General features: G+C 36.9%; 1 non-coding gene across 1 annotated transcript; it reads right to left on the bottom strand.

The window, feature by feature from the left end:
• Window positions 1–18613: 18613 nt before the first annotated feature.
• Window positions 18614–18721, bottom strand: LOC112753256 (small nucleolar RNA R71). Its single transcript, XR_003177649.1, has one exon. It is a non-coding gene; the product is annotated as a small nucleolar RNA R71 (small nucleolar RNA).
• Window positions 18722–19160: the final 439 nt, after the last annotated feature.

Genomic DNA, 19160 nt, shown 5'->3' with positions numbered 1-19160 from the left:
GATTGTTCGAGTTTGGACAACTGACGATTCATCTTGTTGCTTAGATTATGTACTTTTCAGAATTTTTAAGAATGAATTCTAGAGTTTCAAGGTGATTTTCTTATCATCACAAAAGCTGATTGATTCTCATCAATTTAGCTGTTGAACGTAATGTCCTGCTGAAGCTTGGCCAAACATGTCTAATCTTTTTAGACTGAAGCTTTAGACTAACATTGCATGATTCCTGGAATTCTTATTAAAAGTTTTGATTCTCTTTATTTTCTTTTCCATATAAGTTTCGAAAATCACAAAAAAATTTATGAAATCATAAAAATAAAAAATATTTTATGTTTCTTGTTTGAGTCTAGTGTCAATTTTTAAGTTTGGTGTCAATTGCATTCTTCTTGCATTTTTAAAAAATATGCAATATGTTCTTCATTACTTCAAGTTGTTCTTGATGATTTCATTGCTCTGATCTTTAAATTCTCTTGTTTTGTGTGTTTTATTGTTTCTCATATGCATTCTCAATTTGTTAGTGTCTCCTATATGAAAATTTTTAAGTTTGGTATCCTGCATGCATTGTTTATTTGATCTTATTTGCATTTTTTTTTGTTATTTCTCATCATTAAAAATTCAAAAATATTTTCAAAATTGTGTCTTTTCAAGTCAATAATACAGAGAATTGAAGATTCAGAACATTTAGCAGAGGAATCAAACAGAAAAAGCTGGGCGTTCAAAACGCCCAGTGAAGAAGGAACACTGGCGTTTAAACACCAGCCAAGGTACCTGGCTGGGCGTTTAACGCCCAAAAGGGTAGCATTTTGGGCGTTAAACACCAGAATGGATGCCATTCTGGGCGTTTAACGCCAGAAGGACACTAGAGGGATGATTTTGTTTTTAATTCAAATTTTTTTCAAATCTTCATAATTTTTCAAAATAAAATCTTTTTCAAATCATATCTTTTCAATCATATCTCTTCAAAATCAATTTCTTTCCATTTTTTTAATTTTTGAAAATCCTTATTATAATTAAAGATTTACTTCAAAATCTTCAAGTTGTTACTTGCCTATTAAGAAAAGATCAAAAGTTTTAATTCTAGAATCATATCTTCTAATTTCTTGTTAGTCAAGTAATCAACTTTAATTTTAAAACTTTCTCTTTTTAATTTGATCTTCAATCATATCTTCTCAATCATATCTTCTCAATCACATCTTTTTCAAAATTAACTCTCAATCATATCTTTTTTATTTCTAATTTCAAAATCTTTTTAAAAAATCACTTAATTTCTTTCCCAATCTTAATTTTCGAAAATCTCAATCAAATTATTCAAAATTTCTTTTTATTATTTCAAAATCTTTTTAATTTATTTTCGAAAATTCTTCCCCTCTTCTCACATTCTTCTATTTAAGGGACTAACACTCCTCCTCAAGGTGCAATTCGAACTCTATCCTTCTTTATATGTTTGAATTATCTTCTATCTACCTCATCCTTCTATTCTTCTTTTCCTCTGACACCTCAAGGAATCTCTTTACTGTGACATAGAGGATTCCCTACTTTCTTGTTCTCTTCTCTTTCATATGAGCAGGAACAAAGATAAAGGCATACTTGTTCAAGCTGATTCTGAACCTGAAAGGACCTTGAAGAGAAAGCTAAGAGAAGCTAAAGCACAATTCTCTCTAGAGGGCCTAACAGAGCTTTTCAAAGAAGAAGAAACCATGGCAGCCAAAAACAACAATGCCAACAATGCAAGGAAGGTGCTTGGTGACTTTACTGCACCTACTCCCGACTTCTATGGGAGAAGCATCTCAATCCCAGCCATTGGAGCAAACAACTTTGAGCTTAAGCCTCAATTAGTTTCTCTAATGCAACAGAATTGCAAGTTTCATGGACTTCCATTGGAAGATCCTCATCAGTTCTTAGCTGAATTCTTGCAAATTTGTGACATTGTCAAGACCAATGGGGTTGACCCTGAAGTCTACAGACTTATGCTTTTCCCTTTTGCTGTAAGAGATAGAGCTAGGACATGGTTGGATTCACAACCTAAAGAAAGCCTGAACTCTTAGGAAAAGCTAGTCAATGCCTTCTTGGCAAAGTTCTTTCCACCTTAAAAATTGAGCAAGCTTAGAGTGGAAGTCCAAACCTTCAGACAAAAGGAAGGAGAATCCCTCTATGATGGTCTGTCTAAACTATCCAAGATGTCATTGGATAGCTCTGCTGGAGGATCTCTTCATCTGAAGAAGACGCCTGCAGAAGCTCAGGAACTTATTGAAATGGTTGCAAATAACCAATTCATGTACACTTCTGAAAGGAATCCTGTGAATAATGGGATAGCTTAGAAGAAAGGAGTTCTTGAGATTGATACTCTGAATGCCATATTGACTCAGAATAAAATATTGACCCAGCAAGTCAATATGATTTTACAGAGTCTATCTGGAATGCAAGCAGCAACAGGCAGTACTAAGGAAGCTTCCTCTGAAGAAGAAGCTTATGATCCTGAGAACCCAGCAATGGAAGAGGTGAATTACATGGGGGAACCCTATGGAAACACCTATAATCCTTCATGGAGAAATCATCCAAATCTCTCATGGAAGGATCAACAGAGACCTCAACAAGGTTTCAACAACAATAATGGTGGAAGAAACAGGTTTAGCAATAGCAAGCCTTTTTCATCATCTTCTCAACAACAGACAGAGAATTCTAAGCAAAGCCACTCTGACTTAGCAACCATTGTCTCTGATCTAATCAAAACCACTCAAAGTTTTATTACTGAAACAAGGTCCTCCATTAGAAATTTGGAGGCACAAGTGAGTCAGCTGAGTAAGAAAATTACTGAGCTCCCTCCCAGTACTCTCCCAAGCAATACAAAAGAGAATCCAAAGAGAGAGTGCAAGGCCATAAACACGTCTCACATGGCCGAACCTGGGGAAGAGGAAGAGGCAGTAATCTCCACTGAGGAAGACCTCAATGGACGCCCACTGGCCTCCAAGGATTTCCCTAATGAGGAACCATGGGAATCTGAGGCTCACACTGAGACCATAGAGATTCCATTGAATTTACTTCTGTCATTCATGAGCTCTGACGAGTATTCTTCCTCTGAAGTGGATGAAGATGTTACTGAAGAGCAAGTTGCTAAGTACCTTGGAGCAATCATGAAGCTAAATGCCAAGTTGTTTGGTAATGAGACTTGGGAGGATGAACCTCCATTGCTCATCAAAGAACTGGATGACTTGACTAGGCAGAAATTACCTCTGAAGAGACAAGACCCTGGAAAATTCTCCATCCCTTGTACCATAGGCACTATGACCTTTGAGAAGGCTCTGTGTGACCTAGGGTCAAGTATAAACCTTATGCCTCTCTCTGTAATGGAGAAGCTAGGGATCATTGATGGCAGACAATTTAAAAAAATAGGCTTATGGACTTGTAGAGGATGTCTTGGTAAAGGTTGAAGACTATTACATCCCTGCTGATTTCATAATCTTAGAGACTGGGAAATGTATGGATGAATCCATCATCCTTGGCAGGCCCTTCCTAGCCACAGCAAAAGCTGTGATTGATGTTGACAGAGGAGAATTGATCATTCAAGTGAATGGAGACTCCCTTGTGTTTAAAGCTCAAGGATATCCCTCTGTCACCATGGAGAGGAAGCATGAAGAGCTTCTCTCAATACAGAGTCAAACAGAGCCCCCACAGTCAAACTCCAAGTTTGGTGTTGGGAGGCCACAACCAAACTTTAAGTTTGGTGTTGAACCCCCACATTCAAACTCTAAGTTTGGTGTTGGGAGGTTCCAACATTGCTCTGAATATCTGTAAAGCTCCATGAGAGCCACTGTCAAGCTATTGACATTAAAGAAGCGCTTGTTGGGAGGCAACCCAATTTTTACTTATCTATATTAAATTTCTATTTTCTTTTGTTATTTTATGTTTTCTGTAGGTTGATGATCATGTGAAGTCACAAAAACAATTGAAAAAGAAAAAATAGAAGGAAAAATAGAATGAAAAATAGAACACCCTAGAGAAGAAACTTACTGGCGTTTAAACGCAGTAAGGGTAGCAGAATGGGCGTTAAACGCCAGGAATGAGCAAGAAGTTGGCGTTAAACACCAGAAATGGGCAGCAGCTTGGCGTTTAACGCCAGGATTGGTAGCAAGGGGCGTTTTTACATGCCACATGGTGCAGGGATGAGAAATCCTTGACACCTCAGGATCTGTGGACCCCACAGGATCCCCACCTACCCCACCTCTCTTTCTCTTCTTCACCCATTCACCAACCACCTCAATACCTCTTCTCCAAAAACCCCACCTACCTCACCATTCAAATTCAAACTACTTTCCCACCCAAATCCACCCATAATGGCCGAACCATACCCCCCTCTCCACTCCTATATAAACCCATCTTCACTCCTTCATTTTCACACAACATACACACTACCCATCCCCCTTGGCCGAAACACAAATCCCCCTCCATCTCCTCTATTTCTTCTTCTTCTACTCTCTTCTTTCTTCTTTTGCTCGAGGACGAGCAACCTTCTAAGTTTGGTGCGGTAAAAGCTAAAGCTTTTTATTTTTTCATAACCATTTATGGCACCAAAGGCCGGAGAAACCTTTAGAAAGAGGAAAGGGAAGGCAAAAGCTTCCACCTCTGAGTCATGGAAGATGGAGAGATTCCTCTCAAGGGTGCATCAAGACCACTTCTATGAAGTTGTGTCCAAGAAGAAGGTGATCCCCGAGGTTCCTTTTAACCTCAAAAAGGGCGAATATCTGGAGATCCGACATGAGATCCGAAGAAGAGGTTGGGAAGTTCTCACCAACCCCATTCAACAAGTCGGAATCTTAATGGTTCAGGAGTTCTATGCCAATGCATGGATCACCAAGAACCAAGATCAAAGTGTGAACCCGGACGCTAAACTTACAATTTATCCGAGGGAAATACTTAGACTTTAGTCCGGAAAATATAAGGTTGGCATTCAACTTGCCCATGATACAAGGAGATGCACACCTATACACTAGAAGGGTCAACTTTGATCAAAGGTTGGACCAAGTTCTCATGGACATATGTGAAGAGGGAGCTCAATGGAAGAGAGATTCAAGAGGGAAGCCGGTTCAACTAAGAAGGCATGACCTCAAGCCCGTGGCTAGGGGATGGTTGGAGTTCATCCAACGCTCAATCATTCCTACTAGCAACCGATCTGAAGTTACTATAGACTGGGCTATCATGATTCATAGCATCATGATTAGAGAGGAAGTAGAAGTTCATGAGGTTATATCCCAAGAACTCTACAAGGTGGCGGACAAGTCCTCCACTGTGGCAAGGTTAGCCTTCCCTCATCTCATTTGTCACCTCTACAATTCAGCTGGAATTGACATAGAGGAAGACATCCTCATTGATGAGGACAAGCCCATCACTAAGAAAAGGATGGAGCAAGTGAGAGAACCTCACCAAGAGCATGAGGAAACTCCTCATCATGAAATTCCTGAGATGCCTCAAGGGATGCATTTTCCTCCACAAAACTATTGGGAGCAAATCAACACCTCCCTAGGAGAATTAAGTTCCAACATGGGACAACTAAGGGTGGAGCACCAAGAGCATTCCATCCTCCTCTATGAAATTAGAGAAGACCAAAGAACCATAAGAGAGGAGCAACAAAGGCAAGGAAGAGACATTGAGGAGCTCAAGCACTCCATAAGATCTTCAAGAGGAAGAACAAGCCGTCGTCACTAAGGTGGACCCGTTCTTTAATTTCCTTGTTCTTTATTTTCCTGTTTTTCGAATTTTTATGCTTATGTTATTTATGTTTGTGTCTTTATTACATGATCATTAGTGTCTAAGTGTCTACGCCTTAAAGCTATGAAAATGAATCCATCACCTTTCTTAAATGAAAAATGTTTTTAATTGAAAAAGAAAAAGAAGTGCATGAATTTCAAATTTTAAAACAGTTTAATTATTTTGATTTGGTGGCAATACTATTGTTTTTCTGAATGAATGCTTGAACAGTGCATATTTTTGAATTTGATTGTTTATGAATGTTAAAATTGTTGGCTCTTGAAAGAATGATGGGAAAAGGAGAAATGTTATCTGATGATCTGAAAAATCATAAAATTGATTATTGAAGCAAGAAAAAGCAGTGAAAAGCTTGCAAGAAAAAAAAGAGGCAAAAAAAAAAGAGAGAGAAAAAAAAAAGAAAGAAAAAGAAAAGCAAGCAGAAAAAGCCAATACCCCTTTAAACCAAAAGGCAAGGGTAATAAAAAGGATCCAAGGCTTTGAGCATTTGTGAATAGGAGGGCCCACAGGAATAAAATCCTGGCCTAAGCGGCTAAACTAAGCTGTCCCTAAACCATGTGCTTGTGGCGTGATGGTGTCAAGTGAAAACTTGAGACTGAGCAGTTAAAGTCGTGGTCCAAAGCAAAAAGAGTGTGCTTAAGAGCTCTGGACACCTCTAATTGGGGACTCTAGCAAAGCTGAGTCACAATCTGAAAAGGTTCACCCAGTTATGTGTCTGTGGCATTTATGTATCCGGTGGTAATACTGGAAAACAAAGTGCTTAGGGCCACGGCCAAGACTCATAAAGTAGCTGTGTTCAAGAATCAACATACTTAACTAGGAGAATCAATAACACTATCTGGATTCTGAGTTCCTACAGATGCCAATCATTCTGAACTTTAAGGGATAAAGTGAGATGCCAAAACTGTTCAGAAGCAAAAAGCCAAAAGCCCCGCTCATCTAATTAATACTGATCTTCATAGATGTTTTTGGAATTCATTGTATATTCTCTTCTTTTGATCCTATTTGATTTTCAGTTGCTTGGGGACAAGCAACAATTTAAGTTTGTAGTCTACTAATGAGCGGATAATTTATACGCTTTTAGGCATTGTTTTTAGTATATTTTAATTAGTTTTTATTATATTTTTATTAGTTTTTAAATAAAAATCACTCTTCTGGACTTTACTATGAGTTTGTGTGTTTTTCTGTGATTTCAGGTATTTTCTGGCTGAAATTGAGGGACCTGAGCAAAAATCTGATTCAGAGGCTGAAAAAGGACTGCAGATGCTGTTGGATTCTGACCTCCCTGCACTCAAAGTGGATTTTCTGGAGCTACAGAAGCCCAATTGGCGCCCTCTTAATTTCTTTGGAAAGTAGATATCTTGGGCTTTCCAGCAATATATAATAGTCTATACTTTGCTCGAGATTTGATGGCCCAAACAGGCGTTCTAAGTCAGCTCAAGAATTCTAGCGTTTAACTCCAAAACTGGCACAAAAGCTGGAGTTAAACGCCCAAACTGGCACAAAAGCTGGCGTTTAACTCCAAGAAAAGTCTCTACACATGGAAGCGTCAATGCTCAGCCCAAGCACACACCAAGTGGGCCCGGAAGAAGATTTCTGCATTAATTACATATTTCTGTAAACCATAGGCTACTAGTTCTCTATAAATAGGACCTTTTGCTATTGTATTTACACACTTTCATAGACCTTTTCACGTTTGGGAGGCTGGCCATTCGGCCATGCCTAGACCTTTTGTTCTTATGTATTTTCAACGGTGGAGTTTCTACACACCATAGATTAAGGTGTGGAACTTTGCTGTTCTTCATGAATTAATACAAAGTACTATTGTTTTTCTATTCAACTCAAGTCTATTTCTTCTCCAAGATATTCATTCATTCTTCAACTTGATGAATGTGATGATCTGTGACACTCATCATCATTCTCACCTATGAACATGTGCCTGACAACCACCTCTGTTCTACTAGCAATGGCTTGAATGCGTATCTCTTGGGTTTCTAATCTAGGATTGGAACCTTCGTGGTATAGGCTAGAATTATTGGCAGCCATTCCTGAGATCCGGAACGTCTAAACCTTGTCTGTGGTATTCTGAGTAGGATCTGGGAAGGGATGGCTATGACAAGCTTCAAACTCGCGATTGTTGGGCTTGTGACAGACGCAAAAGGATCAATGGATCCTATTCCAGCATGATCGAGAACCGACAGATGATTAGCCGTGCGGTGACAGCGCATTTGGAACGTTTTCACTGAGAGGACGGGAAGTAGCCATTGACAACGGTGATGCCCAACATAAAGCTTGCCATGGAAAGGAGTATGAATGATTGGAAGAAGGCAATAGGAAAGCAAAGGTTCAGGGGGGAACAAAGCATCTTCAAACGCTTATCTGAAATTCCAACCAAAGAATTACATAAGTATCTCTATCTTTATTTTATGTTTTATTTATCTTTTAATTATCAATTCTCCATCACCATCTGAATTCGCCTGACTGAGATTTACAAGGTGACTATAGCTTGCTTCAAGCCGACAGTCTCCGTGGGATCGACCCTTACTCACGTAAGGTATTACTTGGACGACCTAGTGCACTTGCTGGTTAGTTGTGCGGAATTGTGACAAAGTGTGATTCACGTTCGAGAGCTCCAAGTCTTTGGCGCCATTGTTGATGATCACAATTTCGTGCACCATCAACCCCAACCATCGAGGAGTAAGTCAAGCAAGCATAATTGACCTTAATTCATAAGTCCTAACTAACTTGCCAAACTAGTTGATAAAAGGCTAGCATCAATGAAAACAAGAGTCAACTAACTACCCAAGAATACCACTAAATGCCGGACATTATGACTCTAGTATCCTAGGAACTCAAACCACAAGCCAAAGTGGGAAAATCTACTCAAATTCTAAAGTTGGAATTTTCACAAACTCCTTGTGTGCATAAAAGTTAAATATGAGAAAATTGCAAAGTAAAATGGAAACTATAACCAACTATCAACAATACCAACAATAAACATTCAAATAAACATAAAAGAAATCATGAAACATTAAATTCATCAATCAAAACTTCAAGAACTCAAAATTGCAATTATAAACAAAGTGCTTGAACCAAAGGAAATGAAAATAAAGACAATGTAATTAAAGAGGAATTAAAGAGTACTTAAAATTAAAGATGATCAAAATCCAAGATTAAGCTTGCTATAAAATGCTACATGAAAACTACATAAACCCTAGGAGAGCAATGCTACACTACTCCTACTCCTACTCCTAATTACTCTCTAAAAACTATCTAAGTGAGCTCTCTTTTGATATGTGTTGAATCCCCCTTATATAGTACTCCAAATTCAGCTCCAAGCCTTCAAAATTTGGGCCAAAAGCCCTCAGAAAATGCACAACATAGGTTTCATTAACAAAATCACGTGCAGGGATCTGTCCAGACGCACCGACGTGTGCGTCCGCACACTTTGCTGTTTTGGCTCCTGTGCGTACGCACGCTTGCTTGTGCGCATGCACACCTTGCTGTGTGTACTTTTCCTTGTTTTCTTCATGTTTTCTCCGTTGTACATGCTTTCTTCCGCTTTTCCCTATCCATTCTTGCCTCTAAGGCCTAAAAACAATCAGCAAACATGTCATGGCATCAAATGGAATAAGAGTGGAATTAAATTGCTCATTTCAAGCACAAAATTGCATGTTTTCACATTTAGGATCAAATTGGGGACAAAACATAAAAGTATGATATTTTGGTGGTTAAGTGTGAGTTCATGTGTTAGAATCCATCCAAATTGAGTCAAAATATACCATCAAATATGGACTCATCAAGCGCCAACCCAAGGGCTGTTCAGCTTTCTTCAGATTTTTGAGTTCCAAAGTGTGAAGTGCACTCTGACCTCTTGAATTGATGAGTTATCAGTGTCTTGTGGATCCCACTCCCTCCTGAAAATTCAGTTACAAACTCTCATTAGTGATCAAAAGTTGCTTCATTTTTTTCCAATTAAATGGCATTCATTTTGTGTGTCTCTTGGACGGATTCATTGCATCTAGTAACTGGCTCATGATTAAACTTTATTGTATACATAATGAGTGGAATCAATTTAATTGTTTTCATACCCTTCCACTTCCACTCTTTGTGTACACAATTAAGTGACCTTTCATTTATTCTGCTAAATTACTGAAAGCATTAGGATATTAATCAATTGGGCTAAACTTGGTGCTCGAATGGATTTCTTATAGTGGTGGCCACACCAAACTTAATTTTGGGCTTACTCTTAAGATCAATTCAATTGTTATTATGTAAGCTCAAAATAAGTGGGTTGGTGGTCACACCAAACTTAGCTCCTTAGCTAGTTTCTCAACTCAATTAAGAACATCACATAATGAAGCATGCAAGGTTGCACATCCAGCAAGACTAAGAAAACTTTTGATGCAAAAATCAAAGAAACTATCAACTTAATAACTAACTACTAAAAACTGAAAAACAATCAATTAAAGTAACTATACATAAGATAATCTAAAAAGCTTGAAATTAAAAGGATATGAGTGTTGGGGTGCCTCCCAACTAGCGCTTCTTTAACGTCACTAGCTTGACGGTACTTCCTCTTCAGCTGAGGTTATAGTTCACTCTTTGCTCATCTAGTGAGCCTTCCAAGTAGTGCTTAAGTCTGTGGCCATTGATAGTGAAAGTCCTCTGAGTTTTCTCCTCCATAAGCTCCACATGACCATAAGGAGAAGCCTTGATGATTGTGAAAGGTCCAGACCATCTTGATTTCAGCTTCCCTGGGAAAAATTTGAGCCTTGAGTTGTTTAACAGCACCTTTTGACCCTCTACAAACTCTCTTCTTGCCAGTTTTTGATCATGCCATTTCTTTGTTTTTTCTTTGTAAATCTTGGCATTTTCATAAGCTTAGGTTATGAATTCTTCTAACTCATTGAGTTGCAGCAATCTTCTTTCTCCAGCAGCTTGATTATCAAAGTTCAACATCTTTAGAGCCCAAAATGCTCTATGTTCAAGCTCCACTGGTAGATGACAAGCTTTTCTAAACACCAATTGGTATGGAGACATGCCAATAGGTGTCTTAAAAGCTGTTATATAAGCCCATAATGCATCATCTAGCTTCTTGGACTAATCTTTTCTTGAGTTCCCAACAGACTTCTCCAAGATTATCTTGAGCTCTCTATTTGAAATTTCAGCTTGACCATTGGTTTGTGGATGGTATGGGGTGGCTGCCTTATGTGTAACACCATATTTAAGGAGGAGTGTCTCTAATTTCTTGTTGCAAAAGTGAGTTCCCCCTTCACTTATAAGAGCTTTTGGAACCCCAAACCGGCTAAATATGTTCTTCCTCAAGAAGTTGATCACCACTTTGTTGTCATTTGTTGATGCTGCTATGGCCTCTATCCATTTGGACACATAGTCCACAGCCACTAGTATGTAATTGTTTGAGTATGAGGGTGGGAAAGGTCCCATGAAATTAATCCCCCAAACATTAAACAACTCCAACTCCATAATGAATCTTTGTGGCATTTCATTCTTTTTGGGTAGGTTACCAGCTCTTTGACATTCATTGCACCTTGTCACAAACTCTTTTGTATCTTTGAATATAGTGGGCCAAAAGAATCCACACGGCAACACCTTGGCTGTAGTCCTTTCTCCATTAAAAATTCCTCTATAGATAGATCCATGGCAATGCCAAAGGACCTCTTGTCCTTCTTCATGAGAGATGCATCTTCTTAGAATCCCATCAGCACACTTCTTGAAGAGGTACAGCTCATCCCAAATGTAATGCTTGGCATCATTGATGAGATTCCTTCTCAAGTGCTTCATGGTGTTGGAAGGTAGCTCTCCAATGGCCTTGAAGTTGGCTATGTCTGCAAACCATGGAGCCTTTTGGATCATCATCAATTGCTCATCCAGGAAGCTTTCATTTACACCAGGGCTGTGTGCTTGATAAACCACTATTTTATGGTTTATCTTGTACTCAATTGAGTGGATTTTATCAATCTTTCATACACTTATTCATATGATTTGCATGAGTTTACGTTTTCCTTCATGATTTTGTGCTATGATTGAAAACATGCTTCTTTGGCCTTATATTTGCTAATATTAATCCTCTCTCATTACCATTAGATGCCTTGATTTCTGTATTAAGTGTTTTCAGAGATTACAGGGCAGGAATGGCTTAGAGGATGGAAAGGAAGCATGCAAAAGTGGAAGGAATACAAGAAGTTGAAGGAACTGCAAAGATGTCAGCCTGACCCTCTCGCACTAAAACGACCATAACTTGAGCTACAGAGGTCCAAATGATGCGGTTGGAAAGCTAACGTCCGGGACTTCGATTTGATATATAATTTGTCATAGTTGCGCTGACGATAAGGGACGCGAACGCGTGATCTACGCGGACGCATCGCATTAGCAAAAAACCAGCGTGTTTGAATTCGAAACCAGCGAATTCTGGGCTGTTTCTGACCCAGTTCTCGGCCCAGAAAATACAGATTAGAGGCTATAAAGTGGGAGAATATATCCATTCATAATTCACTTTTCATAATTTAGATGTAGTTTTTAGAGAGAGAGGTTCTCTCCTCTCTCTTAGGTTTTAGGATTAGGATTCCTCTTAAAGGATTTAGGATTTCAACTGCTTCTCAGGTTCAACGTTTCTTTTATTTATTTTCCCAATTTACTTTATGAACTTTTCCATGTTAGATTTGAATTTATGTTTAAACGTAATTTGATGTGTTTCAGATTTATGATTGCTTTATTCTATTTATGAATGCTTTTAATTTAATTTAGATATTTTCTTCCTTTTGGCTTTGGTTAAGTAATTGGTAACACTTGAGTTGTCAAACTCAGCAGTGGTTGAAATTGGCAGATTACTAATTGATCTAGATCGCTCTAAAGCTAGTCTTTCCACAGGGATTAACTAGGACTTGAGGATCAAACTAATTAGTCCACTTGACTTTTTTTTGCTTTAGTAAAGGTTAACTAATTAAGTGGGATTAAAAATCCAATTCTCATCACAATTGATAAGGATAACTAGGATAGGACTTCTAGTTCTTATACCTTGCCAAGAGTTTTATTATTTATTTAAATTAATTTCTTACAATTTACTTTCTTTCCATTTACTATTGTTGCTTTTAATCTTATACATTAAAAACCTAAAATTCTACCTTTTTCATAGCTAATAATAAGTCATACCTCCCTGCAATTCCTTGAGAAGATGACCCGAGGTTTAAATACTCAGTTATCAATTTTATTGGGTTTGCTTAAGTGACAAACAAAACTTTTCTAAAGAATGAATTCTTGTCGGTCTAGAAGCTATACTTACAATGGGAATTTATCTTTACAAAATTCTAGATCGCGCGAGAGTTTCGCTCTTTCAAAATGGCGCCATTGCCGGGGAATTGCAAACGTGTGCCTTATTATTGGTTATTGTAAATATTTGCTTTTTACTTGTTTATTTGTTTTTATTTTTGTTTTTATTTTTGCTTTTTCATAAATTAAGAGGTTATTGGTTTTTATTTAGTTATTAAAAAATTTTCAAAAATTTGTTCTTCGTGTTCATCTTGACCTTCAAGTTATTCTTAGTTGTTTTCTTCATTTTGATCTAAAAATTTTAAGTTTGGTTTCATTTTATTGTTCTTCTCTTTCCTCATTTAATTCAAAAATATCTTTTCTCTTTATTTTAATTAAATTTTTTAAATTTGCAAAAAAAAAAAATTTCAGATTTCTATTTTAAAATTTTTATCTTATCTTATCTTAGTTTTAAATTTCAAAATTCAAATCTTTTTCAAAAATCATATCTTTTTCAAAACCTTATCTTATTTCAAAATCAAATTTCAAATTTCAATATTTAAAATTCAAATTTCAAATTTCAAAATTCAAAAATTCAAAATTCAAAATTTAAAAATTCAAAATTCAAAATTTAATTTTCTAATTCAAAATTTAAATTTCAATAACCTTTTAATTTAAATTTGATTTTATTTTTATTTTTAATTTTTATTTGCTATTATGAGTTCTCACCCCCATCGCTTTAAGTTTGGTTCCAATGTTGTTGTAAGGAATGAAAACTATAATGAAAATAGGCATCAAGGTTGGAAGAATCATAGATGGGAGGAGCCACAAGGATTTGATCAACCCTCTTGGCAACAACCCCCTCCAACGCACTATAATCAACAACCATTATGTGATGCATACCAAAATGATGATTATGGTGGACCCCCTTGTAGTTACCAACAAGTCCCGCCATATGCTTATGAACCATCTCCTCAACATGACTTTGGACCACCATACTCACAAGCCCCTTTCCACCAATCACCTCCATATGACCCTAACCCGTATCCACCATACCAACCACCTTATGAGCCAAATGAATCATACACAGAACCACCTCGATTCCAACACAACTACTCTCATGAACCACCACCTCAATATACACCATCTCCTTATCATTATCAAGATGAACCACCTTCCTACCATGAACCCTTTCTCGTAACAAATGAACCCTCCTATCCACCCCAAACCTCCATGGAGAAAGCACTTACCGATCTAAACTCTACTATACAAGCTCTCGTCACCCAAATCGGACCACCAAATACCTTCAACAATAAACCCTCAAGTTCTAGTGCACTCCTTTTCAACCACAGAATGATCTCTCCATCCCATCACCACTACCCATGGAAGATCACTCACATCTATCAATCCAAGAGCAACATGGTCCCAATGATGCTATTGACATGGAACAAGAGAGAAGGGATCATCTTCGCGAATCCATACTTCATAAGGAGCTAGAGGAGGCCCTAAAGGTGAAGGTAGTAAAGACCCTTGAAGTCGAAGGAGTGGTTGAAGAATTAGTGAAGGAAGACATTGATGAGTGGATAATTTATACGCTTTTTGGAATTATTTTTACATAGTTTTTAGCATGATTTAGTTAGTTTTTAGTATATTTTTATTAGTTTTTAAATAAAATTCACATTTCTGGACTTTACTATGAGTTTGTGTGTTTTTCTGTGATTTTAGGTAATTTCTGGCCGAAATTGAGCGACCTTAGCAAAAATCAGATTCAGAGGCTGACAAAGGACTACTGATACTGTTAGATTCTGACCTCCCTGCACTCAAAGTGAATTTTCTGGAGCTACAGACGTCCAAATGGCGCTCTCTCAATTGCGTTAGAAAGTAGACATCCAGGGCTTTCCAGCAATATATAATAGTCCATACTTTTCCCGAGTTTAGACGATGCAAACTGGCATTCAATGCCAGCTCTCTGCCCTATTCTGGAGTTAAACGCCAGAAACAGGTTGAAAGCAGAGTTAAACGCTAGAAACAGGTTACAAACTGGCGTTTAACTCCAAAGAAGACCTCTACACGTGAAAGCTTCAATGCTCAGCCCAAGCACACACCAAGTGGGCCCGGAAGTGAATTTCTGCATTATTTACTCATTTCTGTAACCCTAGTAACTAGTTTAGTATAAATAGAACTTTTTACTATTAGGTTGAATCTTTCATCTTTGGATCATTTTGAGATCTCTAGACCTCCATGGGAAGCAGGCCACTCGGCCATGTCTACCCTATTTTCACTTATGTATTTTCAACGGTAGGGTTTCTACACACCATAGATTAAGGTGTGGAGCTCTGCTATTCCTCATGAATTAATGCAAAGTACTATTGTTTTTCTATTCAACTCAAGCCTATTTCTTCTCTAAGATATCCATTCGCACACAAGAACATGATGAATGTGATGATTATGTGAAGCTCATCACCATTCTAACTTATGAACACGTGCCTGACAAACACTTCTGTTCTACATGCAAACAAGCTTGAATGCGTATCTCTTAGCCTCCTGATAGTGAGATCAGAGTCTTCGTGGTATAGGCTAGAATTATTGGCGGCCATTCTTGAGATCCAGAAAGTCTAAACCTTGTCTGTGGTATTCTGGGTAGGATCTGGGAAGGGATGGCTGTGACGAGCTTCAAACTCGCGAGTGCTGGGCGTAGTGATAGATGCAAAAGGATTACTGACTCCTATTCTAGTATGATCGAGAACCGACAGATGATTAGCCGTGCGGTGACAGCGCATCTTGGACCAATTTCACTGAGAGGACGGGAAGTAGCCATTGACAATGGTGATGCCCTACATAAAGCTTGCAATGGAAAGGAGTAGGAATGATTGGATGAAGACAGTAGGAAAGCAGAGGTTCAGAAGGAACAAAAGCATCTCTATACGCTTATCTGAAATTCTCACCAATGAATTACATAAGTATCTCTATCCTATTTTATATTTAATTTATATTTTAACTATCAATTCACCATAACCATTTGAATCCGCCTGACTGAGATTTGCAAGGTGACCATAGCTTGCTTCAAACCGACAATCTCTGTGGGATCGACCCTTACTCACGTAAGGTTTATTACTTGGACGACCCAGTGCACTTGCTGGTTAGTTGTGCAAAGTTGTGACAAAGAACTAAGATTATGAACGTGCATATTAAGTTTTTGACGCTGTTAACAAGGAATGAACGATCACGATTTCGCCACACCAAGTTTTTGGCGCCGTTGCCGGGGATTGTTCGAGTTTGGACAACTGACGGTTCATCTTGTTGCTCAGATTAGGTAATTTTATTTTAATTTTAAGCTTTTTGTTTTTATTATTTTATTTTCAAAAAAAAATTTAATAAAAATAAATTATTCTATGTTCTTCAGAATTTTTAAGAATGAATTTTAGAGTTTCTTCATGATTTGTTGAAGCCTGGCTGGCTGTCAAGCCATGTCTAAATTTTTGGACTGAGGCTTCCACTTATCATGGCAAGAGTCCTTGGACTCTCATCTAATCAGCTGTTATATGCCTGATTTGTATCTGCTGAAGCTTGGCTGGCCATTGGCCATGTCTAGTGTTTTGGACCGGAGCTTTCACTGAAAGCTTGGCTGGCTAGTAAGCCATGTCTAATTCCTAGACCGGAGCTTTAGACTAACATTGCATGATTCCTGGAATTCTCATTAGAAATTTTGAAATCCTTATTTTTCTTTTTCAAAATAATTTTCGAAAAATCCAAAAAAATTTAATAAAATCATAAAAACCAAAAATTTAATGTTTCTTGTTTGAGTCTAGTGTCAAATTTTAAGTTTGGTGTCAATTGCATGCTTTTATAATTTTCCTTAAATTTTCGAAAACTCATGCATGTGTTCATCATAATCTTCAAGTTGTTCTTGATGATTTTTCTTGTTTGATCTTTGCATTTTCTTGTTGTGCATCTTTTCTTGTTTTTCATATGCATTTTCAAGTTGTTAGTGTCTAAAGTTTGAAAATTTCTAAGTTTGGTGTCTTGCATGTTTTTCTTTTCTTAAAAATTTTCAAAAATAAGTTCTTGGTGTTCATCTTGACATTCAAAGTGTTCTTCGTGTTCTTCTTGACATTCAAAGTGTTCTTGCATGCATCATGTGTTTTGATTCATAATTTTCATGTTTTGAGTCTTTTAGTTGTTTTTCTCTTTCTTCATTAAAAATTCAAAAATCAAAAAAATATCTTTCCCTTATTTTCTCATAAATTTTCGAAAATTTGACTTGACTTTATCAAAACTTTTTAAAATTTAGTTGTTTCTTATGAGTCAAATCAAATTTTCAATTTAAAAGTTCTATCTTTTTCAAATCTTTTTCAAAAATCAAATCTTTTTCAATTTTTCTTTCATAATGTCGAAATTTTCAAAATTTATTTTCAAAATCTTTTTCTTATTTCTATTTCATATTTTTGAAATTAATGCTAACAATTAATGTGATTGATTAAAAAAATTTTAAGTTTGTTACTTGCCTAGTAAGAAAGGTTCAATCTTTAAATTTTAAAATCATATCTCTTAGTTTCTTGTTAGGCAAGTAATCAACTTTAATTTTCAAAATCAAATCTTTTTAAATTTCTTTTTCAAATCTTTTTTTCAAAATAAATTTCAATCATATCTTTTTCAAAATCAATTTCAAAATCTTTTCTAACTTCTTATCTTTTCAAAATTGATTTTCAAATCTTTTTCAAATTAATCTTATCTTGTTTGATTCTTATCTTTTTCAAAACCACCTAACTACTTTTCTCTCTCATATTTTCAAAAATCCCCTATCCCTTTTTCAAAAATTCCTTTTAATTAACTAATTATTTTAAATTTTAATTTCAAATTTTATTCCTTTTCATATTTTTGAATTCTAACTAATAATTAAAATAAAAACAAAAATATTTTTCCTTTTATTTTAATTTAAATTCGAATTTCTCTATTCTCCTTCTTCTATCCTTCTCTTCTTCTACTCACATAAAGGAATCTCTATACTGTGACATAGAGGATTCCATATTTTCTTTTCTGTTCTCTTCTTTTTCATATGAGCAGAAACAAGGATAAGAACATTCTTGTTGAAGCTGATTCTGAACCTGAAAGGACTCTGAAGAGGAAGCTAAGGCAAGCTAAAGCACAACTCTCTAGAGAAAATCTGACAAAAATTTTCGAAAAAGAAGGAGACATGGCCGAAAATAATAACAATGCAAGGAAGATGCTTGGTGACTTTACTGCACCAAATTCCAATTTACATGGAAGAAGCATCTCAATCCCTGCCATTGGAGCAAATAAATTTGAGCTAAAGCCTCAATTAGTTTCTCTGATGCAACATAACTGCAAGTTTCATGGACTTCCATCAGAAGATCCTTTTCAGTTCTTAACTGAATTCTTGCAGATCTTTGATACTGTTAAGACCAATGGGGTTGATCCCGAGGTCTACAGGCTTATGCTTTTCCTGTTTGCTGTAAGAGACAGAGCTAGAATATGGTTGGACTCTCAACCTAAAAATAGCCTGAACTCTTGGGATAAGCTGGTCACGGCTTTCTTAGCCAAGTTCTTTCCTCCTCAAAAGTGTAGCAAGCTTAGAGTGGATGTTCAAACCTTTAAACAGAAAGAATGTGAATCCCTCTATGAAGCTTGGGAGAGATACAAGCAACTGACCAAAAAGTGTCTTTCTAACATGCTTTCAGAAAACGCCTATGATGGTCTGTCTGAATTATCTAAGATGTCATTGGACCATTCTGCAGGTGGATCCATTCACCTAAAGAAAACGCTTGCAGAAGCTCAAGAACTCATTGACATAGTTGCAAATAACCAGTTTATGTACACTTCTGAAAGGAATCCTGTGAGTAATGGGACGCCTCAGAGGAAGGGAGTTCTTGAAATTGATACTCTGAATGCCATATTGGCTCAGAAAAAAATATTGACTCAGCAAGTCAATATGATTTCTCATAGTCTGAATGAATTGCAAGCTGCTTCCAACAGTACTCAAGAGGCATCTTCTGAAGAAGAAGCTTATGATACTGAGAACCCTGCAATAGCAGAGGTGAATTACATGGGTGAACCCTATGGAAACACCTATAATCCCTCATGGAGAAATCATCTAAATTTCTCATAGAAGGATC

The sequence above is a fragment of the Arachis hypogaea genome, chromosome 15, assembly GCF_003086295.3.
Source record: "Arachis hypogaea cultivar Tifrunner chromosome 15, arahy.Tifrunner.gnm2.J5K5, whole genome shotgun sequence".
NCBI lineage: Eukaryota > Viridiplantae > Streptophyta > Magnoliopsida > Fabales > Fabaceae > Arachis > Arachis hypogaea.
The sequence above is the reverse complement of the archived record's forward strand: the minus strand, read 5'-3'. Positions and strand labels throughout refer to the sequence as shown.